Below are 12,130 nucleotides of genomic sequence, written 5' to 3'. Positions count from 1 at the left end.
AAGGCAGAAATTCAAGAAGGAAACAGTGCTGTTGAATGACACTTTAGACCAGAGGAAGTTAACAAATACATACATAACATTCCATCTCAAAGCAGCAGAATACACATTTGTCTCAAATGCACATGAAACATTCTCCAGAATAGATCACATATTAGGACACAAAACAAGTTATGATAAATTTAAGAAGACTGAAATTGTAGCAAGCATATGTTGAGACCACAAGGTATGAAATTTAGATGTCAGTTACAAGGAAAAAACTTGAAAATACACAAATATGTGGGGACAAGAAAGCATGCTTCTAAATATTCAATGAATCAATGAACAGATTAAAGAGAAAAATCAAACAATACATGGAAACAAATGAAAACAGAATCACGATGTTTCAAAATGTGTTGGATGTAGGAAAAGTGGTTCTAAAAGGAGAGTTCAAAGCAATAGAACTCTACCTCAAGAAACAAGACCAAAATTTCAAATAAACAATCTACCCTTACAACTAAAGGAACTAGAAAGAAAAGACCAAAGCCCAAAATTAGAAGAGATATAACAAAAGTAATAGCAGAAATAAATAAAATAGTGCTTTAGAAAACAATAGAAAAAATCAATGAAACCAAGAGTTAGCCTTCAAGAAGATAAACAAAATGGACAAACCCTAAGCCAGAACTATCAAGATAAAAAAGAGGCCACAGATAAAATAAGAAATGAGAAAGGAGAGGATATAAAAAATACCACAGAAATTCAAAGAATAATAAGAGAGTTCTATGAAAAAATATATCCCAATAAATTGGACAACATAAAAGAAATCGATAAATTCCTACAAACATACAATCTTACAAGACTGACCCAGGAAGAAACAGAAAATTTAAACAGACCAATTACCAGTAATAAAATTGATTTTGTTATCAAGAAATTCCCAACAAGTAAAATTCCAGGACCAAAAGGCCTCATGGGTAAATTCTACCAAATTTTTAAAGAGTTGATAGGTATTCTTCTGAAAGTAATCAGAAAAATAAAAGGAATACATTCAAACTCATTCAACAAGGTTATCATTTTCTAACACCAAAGCCAAAGACACTATGAAAAAAAAAGTGAATTCCAGACCAATGTCTCTGATAAATATAGATGAAGAAATCCTCAACAAAATATTAGCATAACAAATTTAAAAATACATCAAACCTATCATCCATCACAACCAAGTGTGATTTCTTCTAGGCATGGTAAGATGGTACAATATGCATAAATCACTCATTAAATCATATCACATTAACAAAAGGAAGGAGTAAAACAATATAATCATCACAACAAATGTAGGAAAAGCATTTGACAAAACTCAACATCCATTCATGATAAAAACCCTGAAAAAGGGGGTATACTGGGAACATGCCTCAACACAACAGTGCCCATATATAACAAACTAACATTATACTCAACAGTGAAAAGCTGAAAGCTTTTCCCCTAAGATCAGAAACAAGACAAGGATGCTCAGTCTCACCACTTCTATTCAACATCATAATGGAAGTCCTATCCACAGCAGTCAGACAAGAAAAGAAATAAAAGTAATCCTATTTGATAAGGAAGATATATAACTGTCCCTATTGAAGATGGCATGATACTATACATAGGAAATCCTAAAGACACCACCAAAAAACTATTAAACTAATAAATGAACTCAGTAAAATTGTAGGGTCCAAAGTCAATATAAATAAATCTGTTGTGTTCTTCTATACTAATAATGAATTAACAGAAATGGAAATCAAGAAAACAATTCCAATTATGATGGCATCAAAAAGGATAAAATACTAGGAATAAAACTAACCAAGGAAGGGAAAGACCTGTATTATGAAAATTATAAGACACTGATGACATTAATTGAAGAAGACATAAAAAATGGAAAGATATCTCATGCTCATGGATAGGGAGAATTATTATTGTCAAAATTTCCATCATATTCAAAGAAATTTACAGATTCAGTGAAATATTGATCAAGCTACCAATAGCAATATTCAATGCCATATTCAGAGATAATAGTCCAAAATTAATATGGACTATACACATACATATATGTGTGTCCAACACACATATTGAGCCAAACACATATTGAGACATAAACATTTCATAGTATATTTCACTATATATATTGAAACATATATATTTCATAGTATATTTCACTATACTACAAAATACAGTGATTAAAACAGTATTGTATTGGCACAAAAATACACACATGGATCAATAGATCAGCATAAAGGACCAAAAAAACCCACACTTATGTGGTCAATTAATATTTGACAAAGTAGACCAAAATACACAAAGGGGAAAAGACTGATTTAAAGATAGATACATTATTAAGTTTATTGCCACATTATTTACAATAGCCAATATGTGGATGCAACCAAAATGTCCATCAATAGATGAGTGGATTTATAAGTGTTGTACATTTATAGAATTAAATATTATTCAGCCATAAAAAAGAAAGAAATCAATTTTCTCTCTGAATAAAAGCCTCTTACTTGCTCTCCTAAAAAAAAAAGAAAGAAATCTTGCCATTTGCAATAACATGGATGGTCCTAGAGGGTATTTTGCTAAGTGAAATAAGCCAGGCAGAGAAAGAAAAATACCATATGACTTCACTTACCAGTGGAACCAAAACAAAACAATACAAACAAAACAGAGTCATAGATGCAGAGAAAATCGTGGTGGTTGGGGCACATTTGCCAAACAGGTTAAAGGCATAAAAAGGCACAAAAATCTCTATTATAATATAAATTAATCATGAGGATGAATGTTTCACAAAGAGGATTTAGTCAATACTGCAATATCTTTCTATGTTGACAGATAGCAGCTACACTTTTTGGGGTGAGCATTCAATAATGAGGATAACTGCCAATCACTATGTTGTACACTTTAAGCCAATATAATTTTGTATAACAACTATACCTCAATAAAATATATTTTAAAAAATCCAACGTGATCATGGCGCATAATCCTTTTAACATGATACTGAATTTATTTTGCTAATATTTTCTTGATGCATTGCATCTATAACATCAGGGATAAGCATCTGCAGTTTTCTTTTCCTGCAGTGTCCTTATTTAGCTTTAGAGTCAGCATATTTCTGGGCTCATAGAATGAATTAAGGGGTGTTCCCTTTCCTTTGATTTTATGAAAGAATTTGAAATTTATTGTCGTTAAATTTTCTTCAAATATTTGATAGAATTCACCAGTAAAACCATTTCTTCCTAGGTGTTTCTTAGTTGGGAGGTTTTTGATTACTGATTCAATCTCCTTAGATGTTATTGAGTAATTCATATTTTTTATTTCTAAAATATTCATTCCTGCTCACTGTATTTTTCTAGGAATTTTCCATTTCTTCTAGGTTTTTCTATTTATTGGCATGTAAAGATTCATAGCAGTCTCATGGTCTTATGTATTTCTTTGGTATCTGCTGTAATATACGTTTTTATTGCTCATTTTATTAATTTTAACTTCTTTCCTTTATCACAGTCTAGCTCAAGGTTTGTCAATGAGTATTTAAAACCTTAGTTATGTTGTCTTTTCTATTGATTTTCTGATCTTTATTTCACTTATTTCCCATGCAATCTTTATTTTCTTCCTTTAGATAACTTTTGGCTTAGTTTGTTCTTTTTCTAGCTCATCGAAATGCAATGTTATGTAGATTATTTGAGCTCTGCCTTTTTTCTTAATATATGTATTAATTGCTTTAATCTTTGCTGTTAGAACTGCTTTCACAGCATACATTATGTTCTGGTATTCTGTGTTTCCATTTTCCCCTGCTTTGATTTTTTTTCTGTTTTGATTCTTCATTGACACGCCATTTCATCAGAAGTGTCTTGCTTTATTTCCACATATTTCGTCTTGTTGATTTCTGGTTTCATACCATTATGGTTAGATAAGGCACTTGGTATGATTTCAAATTTCATAAAATTGCTAAACTTCAAGCGTTATAAATGTGTTTTGTGTCCTCTTGTATGATCTATACAGAACAATGTTCTTAGAACATTTAAAAATATACATTCTGTTTCTGTTAGCTGGAATATTCTATGAATATCTGTCTTGTCAATTTGCTCTAAAGTTTCAAATCTGATCTTTCTTTCTTGATTTTCTCTGTAGGTAGATGGTGTTAGTTATCTATTCCTGAAAGTGGGGTATTGAAATCACCTACTCTTTTTGTAGTCCTGTCTATTTTACCCTTCACATCAATTTGTGTTTGCTTACTAAGATTATGTGCTCCAATGTTTATTGCAAATATATTTGCGATTGTTGAAACTTACTAATCACTTGAAACTTTTTTCATTATATAATGAACTTTTTGTCTCCAGTTACCATCCTGCACTTTTGGGGAAGGCAGGCCAACAAAATACTCCCTTTCTCCTATAGGACAGACAACAGACCAGATAGTTTATCCCTAACTTGTGCCACCATGAGGGAAGGGTGATGTTCACAAATTCAACCTGTTCCTCTTACCCATTCCCAAGCATCTAAAGACAGTTTTTTTTTCTCTCCCTCTAAATGCTGGAACTTCCCTGCAAGGCCAGACTTCCACAAAGTTTCTCTTGTTCATGTGTGTCTGCAAAAGTCAGAAATTTCCAGATGTTCCCAGGCTACAGCCAAACACGCTGATTCAAAATATGGGCAAATGAACACAAATGATTATAAACAATTATGTGAAAATTTATATGCCAACAAATTAGAAAACAGGAAAAAGGATAAATTCCAAGAAAAGTCCAATCTTCCAAGACTGAACCAAAAGGAAATAGAAAATCTAGACAGACTGATCTCTTTTTATTAAAGTATCAGTATACAATTTTATGAATGTTAATTATGAACAACATTGTGGCTTCAGCTTTCACCCATGTTATTAAATCCTCACCCCCCTCATTGCACTCACTGTTTATTAGCGAATTAAGATGCTACAGAGTCATTACTTGTCTTTCCCATGCTGTACTGTCTAACCCATAACCTATCTATACTGTGAGTGCTAATCACAGTGCTCCTTAAACCCTTCCCCCTCCTTCCCCTGTATCTTCTCTTTGATAACCTCTAGTCCCTTCTTGGAGTCTGTGAGTCTGCTGCTGTTTTGTTCCTTCATTTTTGCTTTGTTGTTATACTCTACAAATAGGTGAAACCATTTGGTACTTGTCTTTCTCCACCTGGCTTATTCAGCAAAGTACCCTCAAGCTCCATCCACATTAATACAAATAGTGGGATTTTTCTTTTTATGACTGAATAATATTCCATTGTGTATATGTACCCCATCTTATCCACTCATCTATTGATGGACACTTAGGTTGCTTCCATATCGTGGCTATTGTAAATAATGCTATAATAAACATAGGGGTACATATGTCTTTTTGAATCATGGATTTGTTTTCTTCAGGCAAATTAATAGGAACAGAATTACTGAGTCAAATGGTATTGCTATTTTTAGTCTTTGAGGAATCTCCATATTGCTTTCCACAATGTTTGAACCAATTTACATTCCTACCAACAGTATAGGAGAGTCCCCTTTCTCGATATTCTCACCAGCATTTGTTGTTCCTAGTCTTTTGGATGTTGGCATCCTAACTGTTGTGAGGTCATATCTCATTGTGGTTTTAATTTGTGTTTCCCTGATGTGGACCATCTTTTCATGTGCCTGTTGGCCTTTTGAGTTTCTTTTTCGGAGAAGTGTTTGTTCAGATCCTCTGCCCAAAAAACAAATCAGGTTATTTTTTTTTTTTTGAGTGTCGAGGCATGTGAATTCCTTAAATATCTTAATATTAATCCCCTATTGGATAAGTCGTTTATGAATATATTCTAAAATACTGTAGAATGCCTTTTTGTTCTACTTATGGTGTCCTTTGCTGTACAGAAAGTTTAGTTTGACATAGTCCAATTTGTTCATGTTTTATTTTGTTTCTCTTGCCTGAGGAGATGTGTTCCGGAAAAAGATGCTCATGTTTACATTCATGATATTTTTGCCTACATTTTCTTCTATGAGTTTTATGGTTTCATGACTTACATTCAGGTCTTTGATCCATTCCAAGTTTACTTTTGTGCATGGAGTTAGACAATAATCCAGTTTCATTCTCTTACATGTAGCTGTCCAGTTTTACCAACACCTTTTGTTGAAGAGGCTGTCTTTTACCAATTGTATATCCGTGGCTCCTTTATCATATATTAATTGACCATATATGTGGGGGTTTATATCTGGACTCTCTATTCTGTTCCATTGATCTTTTCTTGTGCCAATACCAAATTGTTTTCATTACTGTGGCTTTGTAGTAGAGCTTGCAGCTGGGAAGCATAATCCCCCAGTTTTATTCTTCCTTCTCAGGATTGCTTTGGCTATTTGGGGTCTTTTGTCATTGCATATGAATTTTAGAACTATTTTTTCTAGTTCTTTGAAGAATACTGTTGGTATTTTGATAGGGATGACATTGAGTCTGTAGATTGTGTTTAGGCAGTATGGCCATTTGACAATATTAATTCTTCCTATTATGAGCACAGGGAACATTTTCATTTATTTTTGTCTCCTTTAATTTCTCTCATGAATATCTTGTAGTTTTCAGGGTATAACCTCCTTAGTTAGGTTTATTTCTAGGTATTTTATTCTTTATGATGGAATAGCAAATGGAGTTGTTTTCCTGATTTCTCTTTCTGTTTGTTCATTGTTAGTATACAGGAATGCAACAGATTTCTGTGTATTAATTTTGTATCCTGCAACATTGCTGAATGCATTTATTAATTCTAGTAATTTGGGGGGGGGATTCTTTAGGATTTTCTATGTACAATATCCAGTCATCTGGAAATAGTGCGAGTTTAACTTCTTCCTTACCAGTCTGGATGCCTTTTATTTCTTTCTGCTCTCTGATTGCCATGGCTAAGACTTCTAGTACTGTGTTAAATAAAAGTGGGGAGAGTGGGCATCTTGTCTTGTTCCCTATCTTAGAGGAAAAGCTTTCAGCTTTTCACTGTGAAGTATGATGTTGGCTGTGGGCTTGTCATATATGGCCTTTATTATGTTGAGGTACTTGCTCTCTATACCCATATTGAGAGTTTTTTCATGAGTGGATGTTGAATTTTCTCAAATGCTTTTTCAGTATCTATGGAGATGATCATGTGATTTTTGTCCTTTTTGTTGATGTGTGGATTTTTGAATATTGCACCTTCCTTTCATCCCTGGAATAAATCCTACTTAATCATGATGGATGATTTTTAATGTATTTGTTAATTCGGTTTGCTAATATTTTGTTGAGTATTTTGCATCTACATTCATCAGGGATAATCTGTAATTTTCTTTTTTGTCGTGTCCTTGCCTAATTTTGGTATTAGAGTCATGTTGGCCTCATAGAATGAGTTTGGAAGTATTCCTTCCTTTTCCACTATTGGAAAACTTTGAGGAGGATTGCTATTACCTCTTTAAACGTTTGATAAAATTTTGCTGTGAAGCCACCTGTGCCAGGAGTTTTGTTCTTAGGTAGTTTCCTGATTACCAATTCAATTTCATTGCTGGTAATTGGTCTGTTGAGATTCTCTGTTTCTTCCTGGGTCAGTCTTGGCAGGTTGTATTTTTCTAGAAAGTTGTCCATTTCTTCTAGGTTATACAATATGTTAGCATATAATTTTCCATAGTATTCTCTAATAATTTTTTCTATTTCCATGTTATCCATAGTGATTTTTCCTTTGTCATTTCTGAGTCTGTTTACGTGTGTAGACTCTCTTTTTTTTTCATGATAAGTCTGGCTATGGACTTATCAATTCTGTATATGTCCTCAAAAACCAGGTCCTGGTTTCATTGATTCTTTCTATTGTTTTATTCTTCTCAAGTTTATTTATATCTGCTTTGATCTTTATTATGAGTCCTTCTGCTGACTTTTGGCCTCATTTGCTATTCATTTTAAGTTTTATTAATTGTGAGTTTTAACTGTACATTTGGTATTTCTCTTGTTCCTTGAGGTAAGCCTATATTGCTGTACACTTTCCTCTTAGAACTGCCTTTGCTGTATCCCACAAGATTTGGGCTGTTGAATTGTTTTCATTGATCTTTGTTTTAATTTTGTCATTGATTCATTGATTATTTAGGAGCATGTTGTTAAGCCTCCATGTGTTTATGGGCTTTTTTGTTTTCTTTGCATAATTTATTTCTAGTTTCATACCTTAGTGGTCTAAGAAGTTGTTTGGCACAATTTCAATCTTTTTTAATTTATTGAGACTCTTTTTATCACCTAATAGGTGATCTATTCCAGAAAACGTTCATGTGCACTTGAGAAGAATGTGTATCCTGCTACTTTTGAGTGGAGTGTTCTGTAGATTTCTATTAGGTCCATCTGTTCTAATGTGTTGTTCAGTGCTTCTGTCTCCTTACTTATTTTCTGTCCAGTTGTTCTCTCTTTTGGTGTGAGTGGTGTGTTGAAGTCTCCTAAAATGAATGTGTTGCATTCTATTTCCCCCTTTAATTGTGTTAATAATTGTTTCACATAATTAGGTGTTCCTATATGGGGTGCATAAATATTTATAATGGTTATATTCTCTTGTTGGACTGACCCCTTTATCATTATGTAATGTCCTTCTTTGTCCCTTGTTACTTTTTTTAAATCCTATTTTTTCTGATATAAGTACAGCTACTCCTGCTTTTTTCACCCTATTATTTGCATTAAATATATTTTCCATCCCTTCACTTTCAGTCTGTGTATATCTTTCGGTTTGAAGTAAGCCTCTTGTAGGCAGCATATAGATGGGTCTTGGTTTTTATCCATTTTGTAACCCTATATCTTTTGATTGCTGCATCCAGCCCATTTACATTTAAGGTGGTTATCAATAGATATGTACTTATTGCCATTGTAGGCTTTAGATTTGTGGTTACCAAAGGTTCAAGGGCAGTTTCCATACTATCAGTCTTTGTTAACTCACTTATTATGCTATTTCAAACACAATCTAAATGGTATTTTCTTTCTCTCCTTCTTCTTCTTCCTCCTCCTACAGTCTTAGGTGTCATATTCTGTACTCTTCGTGTATCCGATGACTCTGTGAGTAGTTGACTTAATTTTGTATTTGTTAGTAATTAATTGGTCTACTTCCTTTGCTGTGGTTTTATTTTCTCTGGTGGCAGCTATTTAGGATACACATATCCATCTATAGCAGTCCCTTTAATATACACTGCAGAGATGGTTTGTGGGAGGGTAATTGCCTCAACTTTTGCTTATCTGGAAATTGTTTAATCCCTGCTTCAAATTTAAATGATAATCTTTCCAGGTAGAGTATTCTTGGTTCAAGGCCCTTCTGTTTCATTGTATTAAATATATCATGCCACTCTCTTCTGGCCTGTAAGGTTTCTGCTGAGATGTCTGTTGATAGCCTGATGGGTTTTCCTTTGTATGTGATCTTTTTTCTCTCTCTAGATGCTTTTAATACTCTAGCCTTGTCCTTGATCTTTGCCATTTTAATTATTATATGTCTTGGTGTTGTCTTCATTGGGTTCTTTGTGTTGAGAGATCTGTGCACTTCCATTTCCTGCGAGACTATTTCCTTCCCCGGATTGGGTAAGTTTCAGCAATTAATTCCTCATAGAGACTTCCTATCCTTTTTTCTGTCTCTTATTCTCTGGTACCCCTATAATGCAAATATTGTTCTGTTTGGATTGGTCTCACAGTTCTCTTAACATTGTTTCATTCCTAGAGATCCCTTTTTCTCTCTTTGCCTTAGCTGCTTTGTATTCCTATTGTCTATTTCCATTTCATGTACCATATCTCCTTCCTCTTCTAATCTGCTTTTAAATCATACCATTCTATGTTTCATTTCACATTGCATTTTTCAAAGTTTCCTTCTCTTAAAGTTTTCCCTGAGATCTTCAATCCTTTTCTGTAGCTCCATGAAAAAATTAAGATTTTTATTTTGAAATCTTAATCAAGAAGATTGGTGATTTCAGTTTCATGTAGTGTTTGAGGGATTGTGGTTTGTACAGGATTCTTTTGCCATTTCATATTTCATATGGAAGAGTAACTTTGTGTAAGTGGTGCCCTCTAGTGCCCAGAAGCTCTACTTTCCGGAGCTGTCCAGCACTGGAAGCAATGGCAGGTGTCACAGACAAGTGACCCAGGTGCGTCCTAGGAGGAAAGAATTCTTTCCTGCTTCCTGGCTGCAGTGCCTGCCTCCATAGCCAGGGCCAGTATACCAAACATGAGGGAGGAGCCTCTTTGTTAAGCCCTTGTAGCTGCTGTAGGTGGGGCTATCCTCCTGCTGGCCTGGCACAATGGCAGGGGCAGCAGGTCAGAGGTCTGGTGCCTGCAGGGAGGAAGGAGCAGCAGGCTGCATATCATAGTGGGGTGCCTTGGTGCTGCATTACCAGCAAGGGCAATGGAGTGCCTGAAGCTCCTGAAAGTTCCCAATCTGCTGGGCTCAATGTGCCAGGACAATTTTGTCCATGTGACCTTTGTCCTGATCAGCAAGCTCTTTTTAATCCTCAACCCTTCAGTGCCCCTCTCACTGTTGAAAAGTCTTCCAAAGTGCCTGCCTTTCTTTTTTCCCAGAGCAGCCAGTTGTGGGTACCTGGTCTCCGCAAGTGGCTGGAATCTAATTCTTTCCGAGTATTCTGCCTGTCTTTGCTTTCCAACCCCACCAATCTCCAGAGCACTTTTCATGTGGGTTCATGCTCCCAGAGGAGCTCTCTGGGTATGGGTGTTTAGCAGTCCTGGGCTCCTATTCCTTCTACACTCTGTTTGTCTTCTTCACACCTATGAGCTGGGGTTGGGTGAGGCCTTGGTTCCCACTGGTTCCTGGCTTTGCTACTTTATCCTTTTCCACGAGGTCTTCTACCCCCCACATATAGGCCATCTTTTGCAGTTGTCTTTCTGGTTGCTCTTTAAGGATTACTTGTATTTGCTGTATTTTTGTGTTATATATGGTTTCGGAAGGAGATTTCTATGCCAGTTCTCAAAATGCCATCTTTTTCCCCCATCTGGAAAGCATTATATTGAGGGAAATAAGTTATTCACAAGATGATAAATACTCATGATCACACTTATATGTGAGATATATAAAATAGTCAAACTTCTGGAAGTAAAGGATTAAACTGTGGTTACCTGAGGCTTGGGAGAGGGAGAGAAAGAGAGTTGCTAATCAACAGGCATAACATTTCAATTATGCAAGATGAATATGTTCTAGAAGTCTATTGTATGGCATCATACTTCTAATTATTGTTCACTTAAAAATCTATTGGGAGGGTAGATTTAATGTTCATTGTCCTTAACACATTAACACATTAAAATTAAATAAATATATATATGATCTATGGGAGAAATCTAATGATTTCTGGAAAAAATCAAGTAAGATCTAAATAAGCTGAAAGATATTTTGTGTTCATGATTTTGAAGACAATATGAAGATGTCAATTCTTCCAACTCAATTTATAAGATTCAACAAAATCCCCAATTCCCAGCAAGTTAGTTTGTTGATATTACAAATGGATCCTAATATTCATATGAAAATTTCAAAGATGTAGAATAGCCAACAAAATACTGAAGAGTAAAGTTTCAGGACTCACACTACCCAATTTCAAGACTTATTATAAAGCTGTAGGAATGGAGGCAGTGGGTATGGTGTAAAGATAGAGACATAAATTAATGGAACAGAACAGAGATCCTGGAAGTTGACCCACACAAATATATCAACAGATGGTTGACACAGGCACAGTGGTAATTAAATGGAGAAACTATAGACTTTTCAAAATATAGTGTTAGAAAATATGGATATCCATCCACAAAAAAAAATAAAAATAGAAAAGAAGTGAGAAAGAAAGGAAGAAATGAACTTAGACATTCACCTTACAACACAGCTGAAGAGTAACTCAAGATCATAAACCTAAATACAAAATGTAAAATCAAAACACAAAACAACACAGCTTAAAAATGTTCTTGAAGAATAGAAGTATATCTACAAGACCATGGGAACGGTGATGAATTTTGATACAACAGCAAAAGAAAGATACGCAAAAAAAAATGCCAAATGAACAGACAACCAAAAAGCAGAGAAGTCATCCTTTATTTAAAACAATCAGGCCACTGTATGGCCTGCACAATTAGGAAACAATTGCATAGCTCTTTCTAACTGGGAAACAGTGGACTACAGGGCACAG

Source organism: Manis javanica, chromosome X (genome assembly GCF_040802235.1).
Source record: "Manis javanica isolate MJ-LG chromosome X, MJ_LKY, whole genome shotgun sequence".
NCBI classification, from domain to species: domain Eukaryota; kingdom Metazoa; phylum Chordata; class Mammalia; order Pholidota; family Manidae; genus Manis; species Manis javanica.
This window is presented reverse-complemented; position numbering follows the sequence as displayed.